Source organism: Ictidomys tridecemlineatus, chromosome 3, assembly GCF_052094955.1.
Source record: "Ictidomys tridecemlineatus isolate mIctTri1 chromosome 3, mIctTri1.hap1, whole genome shotgun sequence".
Lineage (NCBI taxonomy): Eukaryota > Metazoa > Chordata > Mammalia > Rodentia > Sciuridae > Ictidomys > Ictidomys tridecemlineatus.
Genome location: NC_135479.1, coordinates 129,731,170 through 129,755,369, shown reverse-complemented (window position 1 = coordinate 129,755,369; position 24,200 = coordinate 129,731,170). Strand labels below are relative to the sequence as shown.

The following is a 24,200-nucleotide window of genomic DNA, read 5'->3' as shown; positions in this document are numbered from 1 at the left end:
TGTAATCCTCTTGCCTCAGCCTTCTGATTTGCTGAGATTTACAGGCATGTGCCAACACACCCAACTTCCAGAGGCCCTACCATAGTTAATATCAAGTACATTAGAATGCACCCCCATCATATAGTAAATATAATAATAACCAGACTTGTTATGTGACAGATAGTAAGGTTTTTACAATAACCCTCTGAAATAGGCACTATCACTACTCCCATTTTACAGATGAGGAAGCAGGAATGGAAAGATTTAGTGAGTTGCACAAAACCACTCAACTAGTAAGTGGCAGAGACCAAATACAAAGCTACTCTGAGGCTAACATGCTATGACCTATATAATTCTTATAGAGTTTCAATTTGAAAATAATGAAGATACTATCTATGAGTTAGTTGAATTGCAGATGACCTAACCTTTACAAATCTCAGTTGTAGAGTTTTCATTTTGCATTGTGAGCCAATCATCTAATTCAAAGTCTCAAACATTATCAGAAGGCCCTTGGAAGGCACTCAAGCCTCGTACCAGGCCTGCACTATTACCTAGGAAGATGTTGCCTGGGATTCTCCCCACCATGATCATATGCTTTCAATCCAGCACCTTCATGCAACCCAGGAGACCCAGACAGACACTCACCCTACCTCTCTAGCTATTTGTGCAGATCGAACTGAAAAGAATGTCCAGCTTGTAAAGTAACACAATCCGTGCAACATTATCTATAATTTTAACACCTACCTTATTTTCTCAATTTAAAGGTAAGGAAATTGATGTCTGGTGATGAAATGATTGCCCAGTGTTTCATGCCTACGAAATGACAGAGTTGAAAATTGAATCCTGGTCTCTATGGCTCCAAAGTCTCTGTCCCCTCGTAGGCTCAGATCTGCCTTCTTGGGTCTTCCCTTTTGCCCAACACTCCCTTCCCAGCAATGGAACCGCAGCAGATTTCCACTGTCTTGTCAACCAGTTCCCATCCAGATACTGGTCCTTCCCCTACAACCTCCACCATCCTATTCCAGGTCCAGAGAAAGCCCTCAGGCTCTTGCTGGAGCATAGTCAACTTCAAGGAGTGGGGGACTCCTGAGGAAGCAGGAAAATTTTCTCAGTGCCAGGCCCTTATCAGCTCTTCTTTGCCTAGGCACCAAAATCACCATCATTTCTCCTAACCATGCCCTCTTCTAAGAGATGCTTTCTCCCATAACCCTGGGACCATGACTAGATGAAGCTGCTTCTCATCCTCATTGCCTACACCCCAATGGATCCAAGGCATGGGGATGGATGTTACCATTGGTTCCCTCTCTTGAGACTGAAAGAGACTCAGTGAAGCCTGTCACCTGGGCATCTCAGAGAATGGGGTTGAAACAGCCACATTTTGTTGGCTGTGTGGTAAAGTAGAAAACACTAAGAAAAGGAAGGGAGTGGAGATCTCGGCAGGAGGAGGAGGAGGAGTGGAAGGGGAAGGAGAGGGTAGAAAGAGAAGGAGGAAGAGGAGAGAGAAAGGAGAGAGAGAGAGAGAGAGAGAGAGAGAGAGAGAGAGAGAGAGAGAGAGAGAGAGAATGAATATTGTACAATAAACAAGAGAACGAAACTTGGTGCCTGCCTTTGCAGTCCTCAAATGCTTCCCAACCTTAGGTTCCATGCAGTCTGCCAATAGTCCTTCAGTAATTCATGGCAAACTTCCCTGCATCACCTGCGGAGCCCATGCAGCTGTAGGTGCTGAAACCCTGGGCAGGGGCCAAAGGACCAGCTCATTAGTCCCAGCTGTCCCCCTCTCCTTTCCACCCACCTGGTGGGTCTTGACACTAAAGTAAGCTCCCTCTGCCAATTCCAAACTCATCAGTGGCACAGAATGTCTCAAGGCCTGCCCAGCCCCACCTACGCCATGGTTCAGAGATGTCACTATTCACCTGAGGTTCCTGGGCCCATGCGAGGAAGTATCACACAGCCAGGAAAGTGATGGTACCTAATGGCCTGGAAATAAATTTACAAATCTACATGGCGGACAGTAGCTATGTAGACGTGCTTATAACCAGACACATGTTCACTGGACACAGTCTAGGAAGCAAGATGGGGGATTTTTGTTTGGGTTTGATTTTTGTTTTTGTTTAAACACTGTTATAATCTAACACACCCAATAATGTGGGTGGCTCTCACAAACACCATGATGAACAAATGCAGTCAGACACCAAAGAGTTAATATATCCGAACTACCTACATGTGGAAATAAAAAATGAGTAAAATAATCTATGATGTTGGGAGTAAGAATAGCAGGAACCCCTGGGCTGATGGGGAGGGGAGTGGACAGGGCTTCGGGGGTGCTAGAAATGTGCTCTTGGTCTGGGGGTTGATCACATGGGTTGCTTCACATGCGAAAAAACTGTCAGGCTGTACCCTTTATATCAGTGGAACTTATTGCATGTTACATTAGACCTCCATTAAAAAAAAAAAAAAAAAAAGCTAGGGTTCTTCCCTTCCCCAAGAATATTCCCTGGATGAGAATACTTTTCAACTTGCTGACCTCCAGTCTTTCTGAATCCCTCGATACCTTTGCTTCCTTCCTGGGCCTGGAGATTTTTCCCTTCTGGAAGCTTGGTTTGGAGCTGAGAGGTACTGGTATAGTTTAGATCTGGGGTGTCCCCCAAAGTCTCTTGTGTTCAAGGCTTAGTTGCCAGCCCGTGGCTTTATTGGGAGGTGGTAGAAACATCAGGAAATTGGGTGTAGTGGAAGGAAGTTACATAATTGGGAGCATGCCCTTAAAGGGAACTTGGGGACCCTGGCGCCTCCCTCTCTCTCTTTGCTTCCTGGCACCATGTACCCTGCCACATGCTCCCCACAGTGAAATATTGCCTCAACACCAGCCCAGAGGCAATAGGGACAAGTGACCATGGACTGAAACCTCTGAAACCATGATTCAAAATAAAACTTTCCTCCTTTTAAGTTACTTATCTCTGGTATTTTGTTATAACAGTAGAAAGCTAACAAACACAGCTTCCAAATAGGATTAAAGTACTCTTAATTAAGAAACTCCAAACGGGCTGGGGATGTGGCTCAAGCTGTAGCGCGCTCGCCTGGCATGCGTGCGGCCCGGGTTCGATCCTCAGCACCACATACCAACAAAGATGTTGTGTCCGCCGAGAACTAAAAAATAAATATTAAAAATTCTCTCTCTCTCCTCTCTCACTCTCTCTTAAAAAAAAAAACTCCAAGTACTGTGTTCCATATGCTAGAGACCATATTGCCTCTGTGGTAATGAAGCTGGACCCAAAAACATCCCGACCTCTACCAGCTGGTCCAGTGCTGTTTTCTCAGCAGAGGAGTACAGGATTTACTGATCTTATCACATTTTTTCACTCCTCAAAACAAACTGCCTAAGAAAACGTTGGCAAGGCTATTAAAGTTTCATTAATACACCAACGTAGGAACCACACCCTAGGACAAATGCACTAGCCAAGGGATGATTTCCTCGGTATTTGGACCACATGGGAAGCAAGAAGCCATCATGCCCGATGACTCACACACTTTGAATTTTCTGAACCTGCAAACTTTTTCTCTCTTCTATTAGAAAACATGGCACCTGCAGGTGAGAGGAAGAGAATACTTCTACCAGATAACACTACTTGAAGCTACAGCTCCTATCTGAACCCTTGGGAATCCTGCACCACTGGGCCAACCAGCAAAGATTTCTGGCAGAGGATGGCATTTCTCTCTGATTGACATGAAGAGATTAGATTAGTTACCTCTGTGTCATGGTATTTGAAAGACTGAGACTGAAACTCAAAGCTTCCATGCCTTATAATAACAGTGAACAGGCAATTAGAGCAACCACTGCCCAAGAAGGGCAGCTAAAGCTCTGAGTCTGAGGCGGAAAAGGACTACATCTCTCCACCAGGCAACAAACCCAAAGCAATCAAAGTGCTGGCTGATAGAAAGAGGGACATCTATAATGGTGTTAAGAGATGATAAATACTGCTTTCAGCTTTGGGGCAAATTGCACTGGTAGGGATCATAGATTATTATATTAATAGTCTTGTACTAAGTTCTTGCAGAGATTATAGCTCCTCACCATTTGGCTGGGAACTCTGTGGTGGGTTGGACTTGACAGAGGGAAAGAATAACTCTGAATCATACAAGAAGTAGGCTGTTTTGGACTCCTCTCATGACCACTTCTCTTGGCCACACCTCTTTTTCTCAAGTCATTGCTTTTGACAACCATTTTTGCACAGATATCAACCAGTTGTTGCCTGTACAATCTAATCGTGCTTTGCCTTGGGCCCAGTAACACATACTTCTAGTTCTATCCCTGATACTCTTTTGCATTTATATATGTGCAAGCCAAAATATAGGAAGGTTACAAAATTATTGATTATAGTGATACATGCATACTCGCGTTTATCAGAGTACAATTCACAATATCTAAGTTATGGAATCAGCCTAGGTGTCTGTCAACAGATGAATGGACAGAGAAAATATGGTGTATATATACATGTACAATCTAGTTTTATTCAACCTTAAAAAAATGAAATTTTGTGTAATTTGCATGAAAATGGATGAAACTGGAAAGTATCATAATTGGAAATAAGCCAGATTCAGAAAGATAAGCTTCACAAGTGTCTCTCATATGTAGGAGCTAGAAGAAGGAGAAAATGGGAGGATGTCATGAATGTAAAAGTGAGACTCTTAAAGTATAGGAAAGGGATCAGAGGATGGGTGGTAGAAGGAGAGATATTGGGAGATTAATTTGATCAAGCTATGCTATAAGCATGTATGATTATACCACAATAAAGCCCATCACTCTATAAAATTGGTGTTCACCAATAAAATTACAGGGAGGTTTAAAGCTCATGGAGCTATTCTTCAAGTCTAAGGCTTAAGCCAATGAAGTTAGAAGCCAATGTATAGCCTTCCTTTTTCATTCCCCAAGCAGATATCTTTAAGATACATTTGATGAGGTTTATTGCAAAGTCCTCTAGTCTGAACACTAGTCACTCATAGCAACAGCCAACTCACTTTTCTTCCTGCTTTGCTCTATTTTTCTTTACTTTTGATCCCAAGGATAATATTCTTAAGTAAACTGCCTACAGAAAGCTTTTATTTCAGATTTTGCTTTTGGAGAAATTCAGGCTAATATGCACGGCCAGATGATGCCTAGAATATCAAAGATAGCCATTCTTTTGGAGTCTTAGAGCAACTCACTGGGAACATAGAGAGGCACTGGCATTAGTGGAATATTTTTGTATTTTGGAGTATTAGCCCGTAAATCCAACAATTGCTCTGGTTTCTTTCTAGAGCATGGATCTTTGCTAAAGCCATACACAGATTTTCCTGCAAAGAAAGGGAAGGTATTAGGACAGCAGGAAATAGGGGAGCAATGCGAGGGGGGATAAGACTTTCAGGATGATAGAGAGATTTTGATCCACAAACTTAGAAAAAGATTCTGGTTCTAGGATGTTATCTGCTTCTGGGGAAAAACTTCCTGGTCAGTTTTACTTTAAGATTTCCAACAGGTATATAGTTTCAGGAACTTGGAAGAACCCTTCTGAGTTGAGATGTATATCAAAGAGTCAAAATCCTGAAATTTTGCTACAAAGAAAAACTTGGAGCCCTCCCCAAAAAGTGTACTTAAGCTCTGTTTGAACCTCTGCTTGGGGCTCCTGGCTGCTCTCCCTTCTTGAGTGAGCACGGGGCCCCAGCACCCTGGAATGGATCCCCAATAAATCCCCTTTTGCCAATTGCATGGAGCCAGTCTCTTGTGTGGTCTCTTTCTCCGACATTCCGCCAGACCCTTACATTTGATGCATTGGTTGGGAACAGCGCATCGCCGGACAGGGAGACCCTAACAACGGACTGCTTCAGGGGAATGGCCAAAGTTTTCTGGTCTTGGATGAACAAAGATTTGCAAAAGAAATTCTTCCAAAATACTTCAAGCACAATAACATGGCAAGCTTTGTAAGGCAACTAAATATGTATGGTTTCCGTAAAGTAGTACATACTGACTCTGGAATAGTAAAGCAAGAAAGAGATGGTCCTGTTGAATTTCAGCATCCTTACTTCAAACAAGGCCAGGATGACTTGTTGGAGAACATTAAAAGGAAGGTTTCATCTTCAAAACCAGAAGAAAATAAAATGCGCCAGGAAGATTTAACAAAAATTATAAGTAGTGCTCAGAAGGTTCAAGTAAAACAGGAAACAATTGAGTCCAGACTTTCAGAATTAAAAAGTGGGAATGAGTCCCTTTGGAAGGAGGTGTCTGAATTAAGAGCAAAGCATGCACAGCAGCAACAAGTTATTCAAAAGAGATCAAAGTTAATAATCCTAGAGCCTAAACATGGATGTGCACCTGAGGAACTTCCAGACCCGGGGGCCTAAACATGGACACCTGAGGATCTTCCAGATCCTAGAGTCTCAACATGGACGTGCACCAAAGGAACTTCTGGATCCAGGGACCTAAACATGCATGTGAACCTGAGGAACTTCTGGATGCTACAGTCTAAACATGGAGGACTGAGAACTTCCAGATCCGGGGGCTTAAAGATGGACGTGCACCTGACGAACTTCCAGATCCTGGGGCTTAAACATGGGCGTGCGTCTGAGGAACTTCCAGATCCTAGAGCCTAATCATGGATGCCTGAGGAACTTCCAGATCCAGGGGCCTAAACATGGATGCCTGAAGCACTTCTGGATCCAGGGGTTTAAACATGGACATGCGCCTGAGGAACTTCTGGATGCTGCAGCCTAAACATGGACGCCAGAGGCACTTCCAGATCTGAGGGCCCAAAGATGGTCATGCACCTGAGGAACTTCCTGATCCAGGGCCCTAAACATGAACACCTGAGGAACTTCCCGATCCTAGAGTCTCAACATGGATGTGCAACTAAGGAACTTCTGGATCTGGGGGCCTAAACATGGACATCTGAGAAACTTCCGGATCCTAGGGCCTAAACATGGATGTGCACCTTTGGAACTTCCGGATCTGGGGGCCTAAACATGGACACAGAGGAACTTCCTGATCCGAGGGCCTAAACATGGGTGTATCCCTGGAACTTCTGGGTCCTTGTGCCTATAAAGGGCAGGGTGTGACTCTCAGAAGGGACATGGCACATGAAGAGGAGCTGAGTATGGGGCCTGTTGGGGGGCAGACTGAACTGTTGCACCCTGAATTTGAATGTGACAGTGGCCTCACTTCCCGGCCTTCCCCTGGGTGTCAGTTCCTCCCTTTCCAGGCGGTGCCGGGGAGGAAGTGAGACCAGCCGCGGAGACCAGGCTCTGAGGAGGCACCTTTCTCCTCACTTAGCCAGGTACCCGGCCTGGCTGGGGACAGGGACATCTTGTGACACTGGCTGCCTCCTGCATCCCTGCCCCACGACTTCAGGGACCACAAGCGGAGATAGTCGTTGACATGTTTCTCCCCTGGCCACTGACTCTCAGCCCCAGGGTCTGCCCAGGGAGAGCGCTGTCTCCCAGAGGGTCAGGGGGCCCCTGTGACCTGCTGCTCCTTACCCACCATCATCCTGGGCGAGCACAGGTCAGGACACCAGAAGCTACTGAGAGTGACATCTCCTGGATGAGCGGCTGGGGACTTTGCCTCTGTTCCCAGGCCTCAAACACCAGATCCCTCCCAGAGACAGAAAATAACCTCACATTGCCCAAGACTTATTTTTAAGCTTTAGATTCTGAAGTTTTCCTGCTGCCATCTTCTTTGTGAAGCCAGTTTTTCAACAGAGACAATATTCCCGGTGTGTAGAGGGGGAATCAACATGAAGTCAATCAAACCAAGCTGACACATCTGGTCCTCCAAGAGAAATCTGGATTGGAGGGAGAACAGCCATTCTCAACTGGTGAAATAGTGAAGATTCCTTGTCCTTATTTTGTGTAAGCAAAATAAATACTCTGATGTTAACTCATTGAATTATTTTTGATGACTTCTTGGCTCATAGGAAAACTGATTCTGTTTTATGGAATAAAGTGTTACCTGATTTTAAAATTTAAAATGAAGCCAATAAAAAATAGAGTCTTTTCCTTAAAAAAAAAAAAAGAAAAAAAAAGAAATCAAAGTTAATAATAGTGTCTACTCCACAGAGGAGTTGAGAGTATTTAATGAGATAATTCATGTAAAATAAGATAAGTTTCACCCACATAGCAAGGGCCCAATCTGTGTTAATTATTGTTATGTATGTGACAACAGAGTGCCCTACACAGTGAGGAGATAGGACAATGAGAACTATAGAAAGCTGAGACCTCTGAAGTACAATGGTTTCAAGGTCACATGTCTACTTTGAAATGATCTAAGACATAATCTCAGTTATCTTGGCCCCTGGTCTAAAAATGTTTTCATATTGCATACCATTATTTGTGCTAGAGACTGCAAACTGTCTCCTTCACTTTAGTCATAGAAACCTTGCATTTTTTCTTGGCAAAGAGCCACACAATGAGACACTCCCTTTCACATCCTCCTTACTGGTAGACTTTCCCATGTGTCTACATTGTGATCAATGAGATGTGAATGAAATTGGAATATGCCACTTGGGGGCCAACTCTCAGAAAGAAAGCTGTTGGGTCTCTACTTTCTCCTCCTTTTTTTTTTTTTGTTTTTTTTTTGTTATTTTTATTGAAATAAAATCTTCATTGATATATAATTCATGTACCACAAATTCACCATTAAACAGCATGTAATTTGAAAAAAAAAAAAAGAAAAGAAAAACTTGGTATTCTCCCTTCCAATGGAGTTCAAAGGAAGACTTTCTCTGGCATTGTTTTTTTAAAAAATCACCAAAATTCCAATATCTGGGTTCTTGATCATGACAGGTCATCAATTGGTGGGTCACAAACGGCTTTCATAACCTAGTGAAAACCCACTTTGGCATAATTCATTAAAGCCTTACACTCTTGAGTCATTCAAGAGTTTGTAAGAGGGCTGGGGATGTGGCTCAAGCGGTAGCGCGCTCGCCTGGCATGTGTGTGGCCTGGGTTCGATCCTCAGCACCACATACAAACAAAGTTGTTGTGTCCACCAAAAACTAAACAATAAACATTAAAAATAAAAATATTCTATCTCTCTCTCTTAAAAAAAAGAGTTTGTAAGAATTGGAAGACACATACAGGTTCTATTATTAAGTGATAAACTTCCCAATAACCATTTTATAAGGGGTTAATCTATGTTTTGCAGTGAGAGTAGATCTGATTGTCATCAATTGGTGATACCCTGACCAAGAGGATCCAATCTATTTGATTAGCTTTGCTTCATACCATTGTGTTTATAATACTTAACTCTTTTATGACGTGGCCAATGAAATGAGTACATCTATCACTGGAGATTTTCCAGAAATACACTATAAGGAAAACATTTTCTAACAACTTTTTAGCTACTATTATAGCATCAGCATTCCTGCATGGGAAAGTTTCTGAATAACCAGAAAATATGCATTAAAGGTGGTAATTGAGGCTGGGTCTGCTGTGTGGAGGGGCTGAGTACCAGACCTGGGAGAGATCTCATCTGAACCTGGACTTGATTCTGAACTGGATCCCAGGCTTGTTGCAGAGTGATCAGCATGCTGCACTTCCTGGTACCCCAGCGTGCTTTGCCTCCAGGGCAGGATTGCCTCGTACTCCTTAGCAGCAGCCCTCTCAAGCTCAATCTTGATCCCAGACATCCACTGCAGCCACAACAAGTGGCAAGACACAGTCAGCAAGAAGACCTTCCACGGTCAACCCTACCACAGATGAGGTCATTGTTCATGTGGCTGCTGTGGACAGGGCGGTGAAAGAAGCCCATGAGGCTTTTCGTCTGGGGTCCCTGGGGTGCTGGATGGGTGCCTGTGAGCCAGGCTGGCTTACCTAGTAGAGAGGGGTTGTGTCCACTTGGCCTGACTGGAGACCTTGGACAATGGGAAACATTTCCAAGAGTCTTATGCCTTGTACCTGAATGAGGTCATCAAGGTGACTGCTGCTTTGCTGGCTGGGCTGACAAGTGGCATGGCAAGATCATCCCCATGGATGGTGAGCATCTCTGCTTCATGCAGCATAAGCTTGTGGGTGTCTGTGGCCAGATTGTACCATGGAACTTTGCCTTGGTCATGCAGGGCTGGAAGCTCACCTTGGCACTTGCCACAGGCAACAATGTGGTTATGAAGGTTTCAGAGCAGACCCCCTTTCTGCCCTGTACTTGGCCTCCCCCATGAAGGAGGTGGGCTATGACCTAACAGCAGGAGCGGCCATTGCCCAGCCTATGGATATTGACAAAGACACCTTCACTGGCTCCATGAAGGTGGGTCACCTGATCAGGAAGGCTGCTGGCAATTCCAACCTCAAGACAGTCATCCTAGAGCTGGGTGGGAAAAACCCCAGCATTTGTTGGCTGATGCTGCCATGGCTCATGCTGTGGACCAATATCATGAAGCCCTCTTCTCCAACACAGGCCAGTGCTGCTGCGCTGGTTCCTGGGCCTTTGTTAAAGAATCCATCTATGATGAGTTTCTTGAGAGAACAGTGGAGAAGGCCAAGGACTGCAAATTGGTGCGGCCAATTTGGAAAGCAGTATGGAGATTCCTGGGTAAGCTGGGAATGGAACCACCATTTGTTGAAGATGCTATCCTTCCTCCATTGCATGCTTTTATCCCCTTTATCAAATATAAGATAGTTGTATCTTTGTGGATTAGTCTCTGTGTCCTCTATTCTATACCATTGGTCCACCCGCCTGTTTTGGTACCAGTACCATGCTGTTTTTGTCACTATTGCTCTATAATATAGTTTGAAATCTGGTATCACTATGCCGCCTGATTCACACTTCCTGCTTAGAATTGCTTTTGCTATTCTGGGTCTTTTATTTTTCCATATGAATTTCATGATTGCTTTATCTATTTCTACAAGAAATGCCGTTGGGATTTTGATTGGCATTGCATTAAACCTATAGAGAACTTTTGGTAATATCGCCATTTTGATAATGTTAGTTCTGCCTATCCATGAACATGGTATATTTTTCCATCTTCTAAGATCTTCTTCTACTTCTCTCTTTAGAGTTCTGTAGTTTTCATTATATAAATCTTTCACCTTTTTTGTTAGGTTGATTCCCAAGTGTTTTATTTTTCTTGAGGATATTGTGAATCAAGTGTTTTTCCTCATTTCCGTTTCAGAAGTTTTGTCGCTGATATACAGAAATGCCTTTGATTTATGCGTGTTGATTTTATATCCTGCCACTTTGCTGAATTCATTTATTAGTTCTAGTAGTTTCTTTGTAGACCCTTTTGGGTCTTCTAGGTATGGAATCATGTCTTATGCAAATAGTGATAATTTAAGTTCTTCTTTTCCTATTTTTATGCCTTTAATTTCTTTCGTCTGTCTAATTGCTCTGGCCAGTGTTTCGAGAACTATATTGAACAGAAGTGGTGAGAGAGGGCATCCATGTCTTGTTCCAGATTTTAGAGGGAATGCCTTCAATTTTTCTCCATTCAGAATGATGCTAGCCTGAGGCTTAGCATAGATTGCTTTTACAATGTTGAGGTATGTTTCTGTTATCCCTAGTTTTCCTAGAGTTTTGAACATAAAGGGATGCTGTACATTGTCAAATGCTTTTTCTGCATCTATCGAGATGATCATATGGTTCTTTAAGTCTATTGATGTGGTGAATAACATTTATTGATTTCCGTATATTGAACCAGCCTTGCATCCCAGGAATAAATCCTACTTGATCATGGTGCACAATTTTTTTGATATGTTTTTTAATCCGATTCGCCAGAATTTTATTGAGGATTTTTGCATCTAGGTTCATTAGAGATATTGGTCTGTAGTTTTCTTTCTTTGAGGTGTCTTTGTCTGGTTTCGGAATCAGGGTGATGTTGGCCTCATAGAATGAATTTGGAAGAGCTCCCTCTTTTTCTATTTCCTGAAATAACTTGAAAAGTATTGGTATTAATTCTTCTTTAAAGGTTTTGTAAAACTCCGCTGTATATACATCCGGTCCTGGGCTTTTCTTGGTTGGAAGTCTTTTGAGTGCTTCTTCAATTTCATGCATTAATATTGGTCTGTTCAAATTGTGTGTATCCTCCTGACTCAGTCTGGGCAAATCATATGACTTAAGAAATTTATCAGTCTCTTCACTATCTTCTATTTTATTGGAATATAGGTTTTCAAAATAATTTCTCATTGTCTTCTGTATTTCTGTAGCATCTGTTGTGATATTGCCTTTTTCATCCCGTATGTTAGTAATTTGAGTTCTCTATCTTCTTCTCTTCATTAGCATGGCTAAAGGTCTGTTGATCTTATTTATTTTTTCAAAGAACCAACTTTTAGTTTTGTTAATTTTTTCAATAGTTTCTTTTGTTTCAGTTTTATTGATTTCCGCTCTGATTTTAATTATTTCTTGCCTTCTGATACATTTGCTGTTGTTTTGCTCTTCCTTTTCTAGGGCTTTGAGATGAAGTGTGAGCTCATTTATTTGTTGGTTTTTTCTTTTTTTGAGGAATGACCTCCAGGCGATGAATTTCCCTCTTAAAACTGCTTTCATTGTGTCCCATAGATTCCGATATGTTGTGTCTGTATTTTCATTTATCTCTAAGAATTTTTTTATCTCCTCCTTTATGTATTCTGTAACCCATTGATGATTCAGTAACATATTGCTCATTTTCCATGTGATGTAGGATTTTTCCTTCCTTCTTTTATCATTGATTTCCAGTTTCATTCCATTATGATCAGATAAAATGCATAGTATTATCTCCACCCCTTTATATTTACTGGGGGTTGCCCTATGGCATAATATATGGTCTATTTTTGAGAAGGATCCATGTGCTGCTGAGAAAAAAGTATATCCATTTGATGATGGTTGATATATTCTATATATGTCAGTTAAGTCTAGGTTATTGATTGTGGTATTGAGTTCTATAGTTTCTTTATTCAACTTTTGTTTGGAGGATCTGTCCAATGGTGAGAGAGGTGTGTTGAAGTCACCCATAATTATTGTGTTGTGGTCTATTTGATTCTTGAACTTGAGGAGAATTTGTTTTATGAATGTCGCAGCACCATTATTTGGTGCATAAATATTGATAATTGTTATGTCTTGTTGGTGAATGGTTCCTTTTAACAGTATATAATGTCCTTCCTTATCCCTTTTGATTAACTTAATCTTGAAGTCGATTTTATTCGATATGAGGATGGCCACCCCTGCTTGCTTACGAGGACCATGTGCATGGTATATTTTTTCCCATCCTTTCACCTTCAGCCTGTGTATGTCTTTTCCAATCAGATGTGTCTCCTGGAGGCAGCATATTGTTGGTTTTGTTTTTTTAATCCATGATACCAGCCTATGTTGCTTTATTGGAGAGTTTAAGCCATTAACATTTAGAGTTACTATTGATATATTGTTTGTACTTCCAGCCATGTTTGATTATTTATCCTTTTTTAAAAAAATTTAGTTTGTTGCTCCATGATTATCATTCCCCTCGCCCTCTGTCTTTACCGAGGCACTTCCCACTGATGGTTTTGGTTATTGTTTTTCATTTCTTCCTCGTGTAGTGTTTTGCTCAAAATGCTTTGCAATGCTGGTTTTCTGGCTGCTAATTCTTTTAACTTTTTTTATCATGAAAGATTTTTATTTTGTTGTCATACCTGAAGCTTAATTTTTCTGGATACAGAATTCTTGGTTGGCATCCATTGTCTTTCAGTGTTTGAAATACATTGTTCCATGACATTCTTGCTTTCAGCATCTGTGATAAAAAATCCATTGTTAACCTTATTGGTTTACCCCTGAATGTAATCTGCCTCTTTTCTCTTGTAGCTTTTAATATTTTCTCTTTGTTCTGTATATTGGATATCTTCATAACAATGTGTCTTGGTGTTGGTCTACTGTGATTTTGTGTGCTCGGTGTCCTGTATGCATCTTCAATTTGTATATCTGTTTCCTTTTTTATTTCTGGAAAGTTTTCTGTATTTATTTCATTCAGCAGGTTACTCATTCCCTTGGTTTGAATCTCTGTATCTTCTTCTATCCCAATGACTCGTAAGTTTGGGTTTTTTATGTTATCCCATAACTCTTGGATGTTTTTCTCGTGATTTTTTACCAGCCTTTCTGAGTTGGCTAGACTCTTTTCAAGATGATATATTTTGTCTTCATTATCTGACGTTCTGGTTTCTACTTGCTCCACTCTGTTAGTGATATTCTCAATTGAGTTTTTAATTTGGTTTATCGTTTCCTTCATTTCTAGAATTATTGTTTGATTATTTTTTATAATCTCTATCTCCTGATAAAGATGCTTAACTTCTTCTTTTATCTGTTTATGTAATTCATTCTCAATGTGTTTTTTCGCTGCTTAAATTTGCTGTCTCGTATCCTCTTTAAGGTTCCATTCCATCTGTCTAAGGTGTTCCTTGAGTTCTTTATATGACCATTTTTTCTGATGACTCTAGGTCCTCCTGAATATTTAGGCTGTCCTGCAATGTTTGTACTCCTTTTCTTCCTTGCTTTTTTAAGCTGCTCATGTTACTTCTTGTTCTGTTTGACTGTTGAGTTACTGTTTCTGTTTACTCCTATAAATTTATTTGATGCTTGGGAGGAAAGGTATTAGAAGGGAAGGGAAGAAGTCACTAAAGAGAATGAGAGTAAGCAGGTAGAATTCAAGGAAGGGGGAATAAGAAAATTGAAAAGAAATGAAAAGACAAAAGAAGAAGAAAAAAATAGGAAATAAAAAACAAAAAAAAATTTTTTTAAATAATAATAAAAATTAAAATTAAAATTAGAAGAAAAAAATTGAAAAAAAATTGAAAAAAAATTAAAAAACAACAAGAAAGAAAAATGAAAATGAAAGAAAAATCCCAAATCAAAAAAAAGGGAAAAAAACCCCCAAAAACTAATAAATGCAGTCTTAGAGTTTGATTAACTTCTCTTCCAATAGGTGGTGCTGTGCCCACCAGGCCAAGTTTCTCCTGTCAATTCGCGGGAACCAATCACTGTGCAGCAGCTCCTCCTCCCAGACTGGGCGAGTCTCCAACCCTGAGTGCCTAGGGCCTCCTCTTGTGTCTAGTCACTTCCCCACTTTTCCTCTAGCCAGGCCCCTCTCACGGGTGCCGCTCACCACAATACTGGCTACATGCCAGGTCTGCTGCTCCCGGGAGCCCTGTTTTCATGAACGACTGGGCACACTCTCCCTGTCTGCCATTCCCTCAGACCCTAAGTTTGTAGAGCTTGGGGCTGAGAATCCTCAGCGAATTTTACTTGCCCTCCGGTAGCAATACCCCCAGTAGCTGGTGCAAGAGACCTCAGGTGTCAGCACTGGTGGGAGCGGTAGCTGGGAGTTCCGCACCGCAGGTCCCGCGCCACGTCTGATTCCCTCGGTCTGGCTATCGTGCTCACGGGAGAGCTGGGAGGGGCCCTTAAGGTTTCCCCGATGTGTGGAGAGGGAAGGCTAGGGGATTACACACCTGTAGCCGCAGGTTTCAATGCAGTTGTCTCCTCCACCGCAGTCTGGTGACGTCAGTTCTCTGCCATGGTGGTATCTCTTGCAAATGGCGACAGTTCATCGTTTCCCTTTGCCGGGTGACCAATGCAAAGGGTGGGCCCTTACTGTCTCTCCCAAGCCCCGTTTCAAACCTGTGGCCACTACCTATGAAGGCTCGGTAGGCATTTACCTCCGTAGGATCAGAAGGGCTGACCAGTTTTTTCAGCCGGATGGATTAGTGCTGAGTCACAGCTGTTTGTCTGTGGGAAGCAGGCGAACGGGAGCTTGAATTCAGCAGATCCGGGCTCAGTGTGTGTTCTGAGAGGTCCAGAATGATCGCCCCAGATCCACATCAGCTCAGCATTGCCTAGTGATCCTTAGCAAACAGAATTTAGATTGTTTACGACTCCCTGTGCCCACACAGCTAAAGAGGTCAGAGACTTGATCTCTTTGCACCAGCCGCCATGTTGGAATCCACCAAGCCTATGATTCTTTTTTTTTTAAATTTGTTATATATGAAGGAAGAATGCATCATAATTCATATTACACATAATTTTTCATATCTCTGGTTGTACACAAAGTAGAGTCACACCACTTGTGTTTTCATACATGTATTTATTGTAATGATGTCCACCATCTTTCCTGCCCCATGCCCCCTCCCTTCACCTCCCTCCCCTTGCCCTATCTAGAGTTCATCTAATTTTCCCATACCCGACCACCACCACATTATGAATCAGCATCCTTACCTCAGAGAAAACATTCAGCATTTGGTTTTTTGAGATTGGCTAATTTCACCTAGCATTAAATTCTACTCTTTTAATGTTGAAGAATATTCCATTGTGCCGCGTCCTGCTAACTGGAACCGAGTCCAGCGAGGGACCATGAGGTTAAGAGATACACAGGACACCAAGGTTCTTCATCCAGGAGTCTCTCTTTATTATTAACATCCTCCCCTTATATCCCCCAAGCAGCAGGAGTGGAAAATTACTCAGAAAAGGGAGGGAGAGGGGAGAAATTCGGCTACGACATCTGCCATTGTTAGACACTGAAACTTCTCTTATCAGGGAGTCCACCAGAGCAGAAAAAGGTCAAGACGTTCCTGGCATTCCTGTAGAACACATATGTCTCAGGCAGACAAGCAGGAAAACCGCAAGCCTGCTTACATGGCCTAGTGAGCTGGCCACTTTGACATGCATAACAAAGAACTGGGTGCTGGGCCTCAGGGGCCTGGGAAAGGCCTGCTACCAGCACATTGTGTATACATACCACATTTTCTTTATCCATTTGTCTACTGACAGACATCTAGGTTGGCTCCACAGTTGAGCTATTGTGAATTGTGCTGCTATAAACATTGATGTGGCTGTGTCCCTGGAGTATGCTGTTTTTAAGTCCTTTGGATATAGACCAAGGAGTAGGATAGCTGGTTATGGTAGTTCCCAATTTTCCAAGGATTCTCCATACTGTTTTCCATATTGGCTGCACCAATTTGCAATCCCACCAGGGATGTATGAGTGTGCCTTTTTCCTCACATCCTCACGAACCCTTATTGTTGTTTGTATTCTTATTAGCTGCCATTCTGACTGGAGTGAGATGAAATCAGAGTAGTTTTGATTTGCATTTCTCTAATCCCTAGAGAGGTTGAACACTTTTTCATATATTTGTTGATTTGATTGTATATCTTCTTCTGAGAAGTATCTGTTCAGTTCCTTGGCCCATGTATTGATAGGGTTATTTGGGTTTTGTCTGTGTGTGTGTGTGTGTGTGTGTGTGTGTGTGTGTGTTGTGTGTGTGTGTTAGGATTTTTGAGTTCTTTATACATCCAAGAGATTAATGCTATATGTGATGTGTGTGTGGTAAAAATGTGTTCCCAAATTGTAGGCTCTCTATTCACCTCACAGATTGTTTATTTTGCTGAGAAGAAGGTTTTTAGTTTGAATCCATCCCATTTATTAATTCTGGGTTTTAATTCTTACACTATAGGAGTCTTATTAAGTAAGTTGGGGCCAAATCCAACATGATGGAGATTTGGACCTACTTTTTCTTCTAATAGACACAGTGTCTCAGGTTTAATTCCTAGGTCCTTGATCCACTTTGAGTTGAGTTTTGTGCATGGTAAAGATAGGGGTTTAATCTTATTTTGTTGCACATGGATTTCCAGTTTTCCCAGCACCATTTGTTGAAGAAGCTATCTTTTCTCTAATGTATGTTTTGACACCTTTGTCTAATATAAGATAACTATAATTATGTGGGTTAGTCTCTGTGTTGTAATTTAGCATTCTTCATGATAAGAATGTCAAAACTTTTTGGTATGGAAGTTCATCTTTTATGTGAGAATTTTGTTGTACATCTATTTAACTCATTTATTTTTAAAAATATGCTTGGATTGCTTATAAGATGTAACATTAAATAGCTTGCTATTATCTTGTTATTTTTCTTGCTGACACATTTTGTAAGACAGAGATAACATGAGCTTATTTTACCAGTAAACACAGGTAGAAAAGTCATGCATCTATATTTTTATTTCATGTTGAAAACTCTCAGGACATTATTGTTGTAATAAAGTAAACAGTATTCTTAAGTGTTAGTCAGCTTTTTATCACTGTGACCAAAATACCTGACAAGAACAACTTGGAGGAGGAGATTTTATTTTGGCTCATGGTTTCAGAAGTTTTGGTCTATGATCAACCAGCTCCATTGCTCTGGGCTTCAGGTAAGGCAGAATATCATGGTAGAAAGGTATGATGAAAGAAAGCTGCTCACCTCATGAGAGCCAGGAAACAGAGTGAGTGAGGCACAGGGACAAAATATAAACCCCAAAGACATGCCCCCAGTGACCCATGTCCTCCAGCCACGCCCCATCTGCCTTTGATTATCACCCAGTACACTAGTACACTAGTCCTTCCAAATTATTATTCCATCAAATGGATTAATTCACTGATTAGGTTACAGCTCTCATAATCTAAAAACTTCACTTCCTTCATTAACACAGGAGTTTGGGGGGTAACGCCTCATATCCAAACCATAACATTCCACACTGGCCCTCAAAAGTTCATACCTGTCTCACAATGCAAAGTGCTTTTAGTCCATCTCCAAGAGTCCCCATAATCTTAACAGTTCCAACACTGCCCAAAAACCCAAGTTGAAGTCTTCTCTGAGACTCAAGGCCAAACGCTTGACTGTGATCCCCTGTAAAGAACAGAAACAAGTTATATATCTCCAATATATCACAGCACAGAATACATGTTTTCATTCCAAAAGGGAGAGATAGGGGCATAGAGAGAAGAGATGGGCTGGGCACAGTGGCACACGCCTATAATCCCAGTGGGCTTGGGTGGCTGAGGCAGGAAGCTGGAAAGTTTGAAGCCAGCTACAGCCACTTAGTGAGATCCTGTCTCAAAATTAAATTTTTTTTTTTAAGCTGAGGATGTGGCTCAGTGGCTAAATGCCCCTGGGTTCAATCCCTGGTACTCCCACACACACACACCAAAAAAAGAAAAGAAAGAAGGAAGGAAGGAAAGAAGGAAGGAAGGAAAGAAGGAAGGAAGGAAGGAAGGAAGGAAGGAAGGAAGGAAGTGGAGAGGGGGGACCAAAGCAAGACCAAACTCCAGGTGGGTAAACAGGTCCCATAACTTCATGTCTGGAACCTGAGGCTTGTGGCAGTGATGTGAATTCCAAAGGGCTTGGGCATCCCTGCACCAATGGCCAAACTAGTTGCAGCCCGTGGCCTCTCTCTTAGGCTGGCTCTGTCCACTCCTCATCACTGGCATCTCTTAATCTCAGATCTGCACTGTAGCTTTAGTTTCCTTCTCAAATTTCACTCATCACTCACTCAGGGGCTGCCCACAGGGATTGCAACCCCACTACACTTTGCTACACAATGCCAAGGTCTGCTGCCAGCTCAAGCAATAGCTGAGCCTCGTAGGATCTTGGCTACAGTGGCTTCTGAGTGCCTGGATGAAACAAATCCTAGGGAAACAGCTTTCTAGGCACCCCTGTGCAAGCAGGGAGACCCAAGGTCTCCTAAATGAGTTTTCACTTCTAGTTCCACTCCACTTTCTATAGATCCAAATCATAATGTCTTATTTACCAAAGTTTACTCAAGTCATATGAACTTGAAAAGCATTTGGGTTAGTTCTCATTTTCCTGAAAGAATGCTTCACTTATATAATTACTTCTTAAAGACAATTAATTAAATAAAGCTCTTTCACAATTTAATTTGATAATATTATAAGAAGATGGAAAAATACCACATACACCATGTGCAAAGACATACATAAACATATAGACAGAAACAGACCTTGTAGCTTTCATTCTAAAATTTTAGCTATATTCTGGGTATAATAATACAACTTCACTAATTTATTAAAGAAATCAAAATTGCTTTTCCATCCAATGAAACAATATTTCCTGTTCAGATGGCTAATTTTTTTTACTAATATTTATGAAGAAGACTTTTAAGATTTTTTTCACTTGTCTTCTATAAGAAACCTCTTTAAGAGACGATCTTTGGCCCATTTAATCTTTTTGATGCCTCTACATACCAATTAAAGAATCTATTCCATTGCTTTTGAAGTATTTTGGATCCTTTCTTTTCTAATGTATTTCACAAGTGAACAATTTTATCTAGGTTAAAAATTCCCACAGCAACCACTATAATTCTGAATAATCCTTAGTAAGGTTAGCCCATTTTTTCAAAAATACACGAATTCTGGGTTCATAATTTTTGTTCATAAAGTTTCTTGGTATCTTACAAAGTGAAATACCAGACTCCTTAGATTTGGAGGAACTCTTTTTGTTTGTTTGTTTGTTTTGTTTTGGTACCAGGGATTGAATCCAGAGGTGCTTAACCACTGAGTCACATCCCTAGTCCTTTTTGTTTTTCATTTTGAGAGAAGTTCTCACTAAGTCACTTAGAGCCTTGCTGGCTCACAATCCTCTGTCTCAGCCTCCTGAGCCATTTGGATAACAAATGTTCACTCCATGCCCAGCTTGGAAGAGCTGATTTTTAAAGGTCCATACCTGAGGCTTATAAATGGATCCAACCCAGTTAATTATCAGATTCAACAAAAATTACTGAAAAATAAAGTTGGACAGGTTAAAACATAACTCTGGAGAATTCAAATATGAGAGAAAACTCACCCATGATCCCAGTTTCTGTGGGAAATCAGTGGACACATGCACCCTGGCAAATACCTTCACTCAATCACTCAGCGCTCCTGACGATCACCCAAGGTTTAATTTAGATCCTACTTCTGATACTAATGTCTTAAAAGAGAAACTTGAGTCAAATTAAGCCTAGTAGAATTTATTTGCACAAAGAAGTAATCATGAATCAAGCAGCACCCAGAACCAGTAAAGGTTCACAAAGATCTACCCAGAAAACTGAAGTGACACATAGAAACAACCTGATTGGTTACAGCTTCTTCTTTGCCTTGTTTGGATATGCTGAGCAGTTTGCAGTCTGTGACTGGCTGAAAGTTCACTGCAGTGATTAGACAAGTTTTGATGGTTATAAGATCCACTCTCTGATTAGGTTGCCATTTGATTAGAAGTTAAGTCAGGTTATAGTATACTACATATGAAAGTAGCTTTAGGCCAAATTGAATTTAACAGTCACCAGCTAGCATTCTCCACTTCATCAGGGAAGTGTGGTGACCAATTTGACTGATACCCCTCCAAAGAAGTAAAAATAATTAGAGTTTTGATGCTTAAAAGGGTAAAGAGGAAAGCCACCCCTATCCTAAGATAGGATTTCTTGGCTATGACAATCATGGTAAAGAGAAAAGAGAGTTCCATGGGACAGAGAGCTAGAATGTGACCACACTTAGCAAACGGTAAGGAAAGGATGAGCCATTAAGGAGAAAAACAAGTTTGGAAAGGGAGAGAGTGAGCAAAACCAGGAGGTAAGCTCACTGTGCACAGACCTATTATAGCTCTTGGTAAACTGTCACTTTGGCTATCAGCATAATCAATATGAGCATCCTGACTTGCCTAACCCACCCTGTCTTGACTCAGGATCTCTGTTTTCTTTTCTGTCGCCAAAGAAGCTGTGTTTCTTTTTGCCTACATTCATTCCTCCCCTGTGCTCTAGATCTTCAGTTTTAAGAACTTGCTTCGAATATCCGCTTTCCCTACTCTCCTCATTTTCATGGAGCATTTCTTCCTGTCTGAATTTCCATAATCCTTCCCCCACATTTCTGCCCTCCTTATCACTAACTCTTCTGGTTCCTCCTACCCTGGAAATGGGAGTTTTCCCAATAGCCCCATCTTTGCTTCCCTCTCACCATACACAGTCTCTCCAATCTTTTCCACTCGCATTGCTTCACCTTTTCATTTTATATTTCACAGATCTCCAACTTTGCTTCCATATGTATACCACATTTCCAACAGCTGTCTCTGCATTTCCACACAGAAAAATCAAATATTGAAAACTCAAGTAGTTCTCAGCAGAGAACGGCCAATCATTTTTCTAAATGAGAGTTGTGAATTTTGCATATTTGAGGTATTTTATATTGTTACTATAATGATAAGAAAATCGAGCAACACACACAACACACACACACACACCTGCTGAATGACAGGAGTCGGCTGGAACCCGACATCCTGGATCCTCAGTACCTGATTCATTGTGCACATTCCCGTTTACCAATAACAAAAGCCAACAATCTCAGTTATGCATCCCAGGTTTCAGCTTTCAAATTCTTTCTCTAGCTCACTTCCCCTACTTCCCAAAGTCCAGCAATGTTTTAATGCCACAAGGATACAAGTTCCCTTGCCTCAATCACTTTTTCCTAGTCCTTCGATCTCTCTCTCTTCCTTGCCAAATTTATGTTTCTCAGCCAATTAATGCAATTGCTTTGTTTATCCCAATCTTAATTCCTTTGCCCTCTTCTACCATACTTCATAGTATACTCTTAGCCAAACCTCAAATCAGGTTAAATCCAAACCTGTCCTCACACACCTGAATCTGGCTGGAGAAAAAGGCACAAAATTGCTCAATGTTTTCATTCTAAATTCATGACCATGAATCTCAAGCATACTATAAATACAGTGGGCAGCTAGCTGAACACGCTAAACCTTTCTCTCTTCCTGTAGTCCTAGAGGGCTATTTATCATCTATTTTCTCCTTGACCCCCCAACACCTTTCCTATCAAGACTATTACTTGTAATGCTGCTTCCTATTTTACTGAGGAAATGCAATCCATCAAAAGAGAGCAATCCAGAGCTCCTATCTCCAACCACACCGTCTGCTCTGAAGGCATCTGCCCTGAATATTCTGTCCATTTCTTTGACTACAGATTAATCATCTCTGCTCTGATCTAAAGCCAGCCCCCACTGCACAAGGACATCTGTCCAGTGATTCTACCTCCTCTCTCTTACATCACTAAGTTTTCCCCTCTACTGAATCCTTCTCTACTGAGTCTTTCACACGGGCATATAATCATATTATTAGTTCTCTAATCTACAAAAAGAAAAAAGAAATCGCTTTCTTGACCCTCCCTTTCCCTCTAGCTACCATCACATTTCTCTGCTTCCTATCATAGAAAACTATTTGAAAGTATGGCTTGGGCTCATTGGTCAATTCCTCTCCTCTAATTCTCTATTGAATCCACTTCAATCAGGCCTTTGCTCCTACCACAACACTAAAATATCTCTGAAAAAGGCCATCAGCAACTTCCATGATGCAAAATCCATCAATTCTCAATTCTCATCTTACTGGACCTATCAACATACCTGGCACCGCTGACCATGGTCCTCCTGGAAACATGCTCTACCAATCCACCGCCCTCCTCCGATGCCACTGGTTGTTCCTCCTCAGCCTCCTTTGCTGGTTCTTCATCTTCTACTTCTTCACCTGGGAGCACCCCTGGGTTCTCTTCACATCTCTGTATACTAACTCTTTGGCAATTGCATCCAATGTTATGACTCCAAATACCTTTATATTTGGGCAATACCACATTTATATCTCCAATCTTAAACTCTTCCTTGACTCCAAATTTGTATTTCAGTTGTCCCCGCCCTCCCCCCCCAAAAAATTCCTGATTTTACCCACCCAAATCTGCCTAACCTATAATTTTCAAATAATGACAATTCTATTTTTCCATCACTCAGACCAAAAACTTTGGACCTTGATGCTTTTTTTTATCCCCCAAATCCAATCCATTAGAATACCCTGTTTTTGTTCTGCATTCAAAATATATTCAGAATCTTATTGCCTCCATTAGTACTGTCCTGATCTAAGCCACTCTAACTCCTCACTGTGTTAGGAACAGCTAACCTATTTTTTTGCTTTCACCCTTGCCTCTTCCAAATCCATTCTCCAACACATCAGCCAGAGGGATCCCCTCCAAATACAAGTCAAATAAATCATTTCTCTGCTTAAAATCTTCCAATAGTTCCTCACATCAGAGTAAAAACTACAGTCAGGTGTTAAGGATAACAGATGCCCTGGCTTCCAGGGCTTTGAGGAAACTCCAGATGTGGGGCCTCGTGCCAGATGTCTTCAATTTTATATTACTGGAGCATTTTTTTAATATTTATTTTTTAGGTGTAGATGGACACAACACAATGCCTTCATTTTTTATGTGGTGCTGAGGGTCAAACCTGGGTCCCGCCCGTGCTAGGGGAGCACTCTACCGCTGAGCCCCAATCCCAGCCCCTGCTGGAGCATTTTCCCCCTAAGGGTTGCAGCTCCCTGTTAAGTCTGCTGTGGCTGACCCACAAAGAAAGGCAGATACAGATTTTTATAGAAATTATGATTTGATTTAAGTAAGATTTTTAAGGAGATTTTTTTTT

At 41.4% G+C, this 24,200-nt stretch overlaps 1 pseudogene; it reads left to right on the top strand.

Annotated features, from left to right (window-relative positions):
- The first annotated feature begins 7,076 nt into the window (after positions 1-7,076).
- Positions 7,077-22,505, top strand: LOC144375730 (aldehyde dehydrogenase X, mitochondrial-like; annotated as a pseudogene).
- Positions 22,506-24,200: the final 1,695 nt, after the last annotated feature.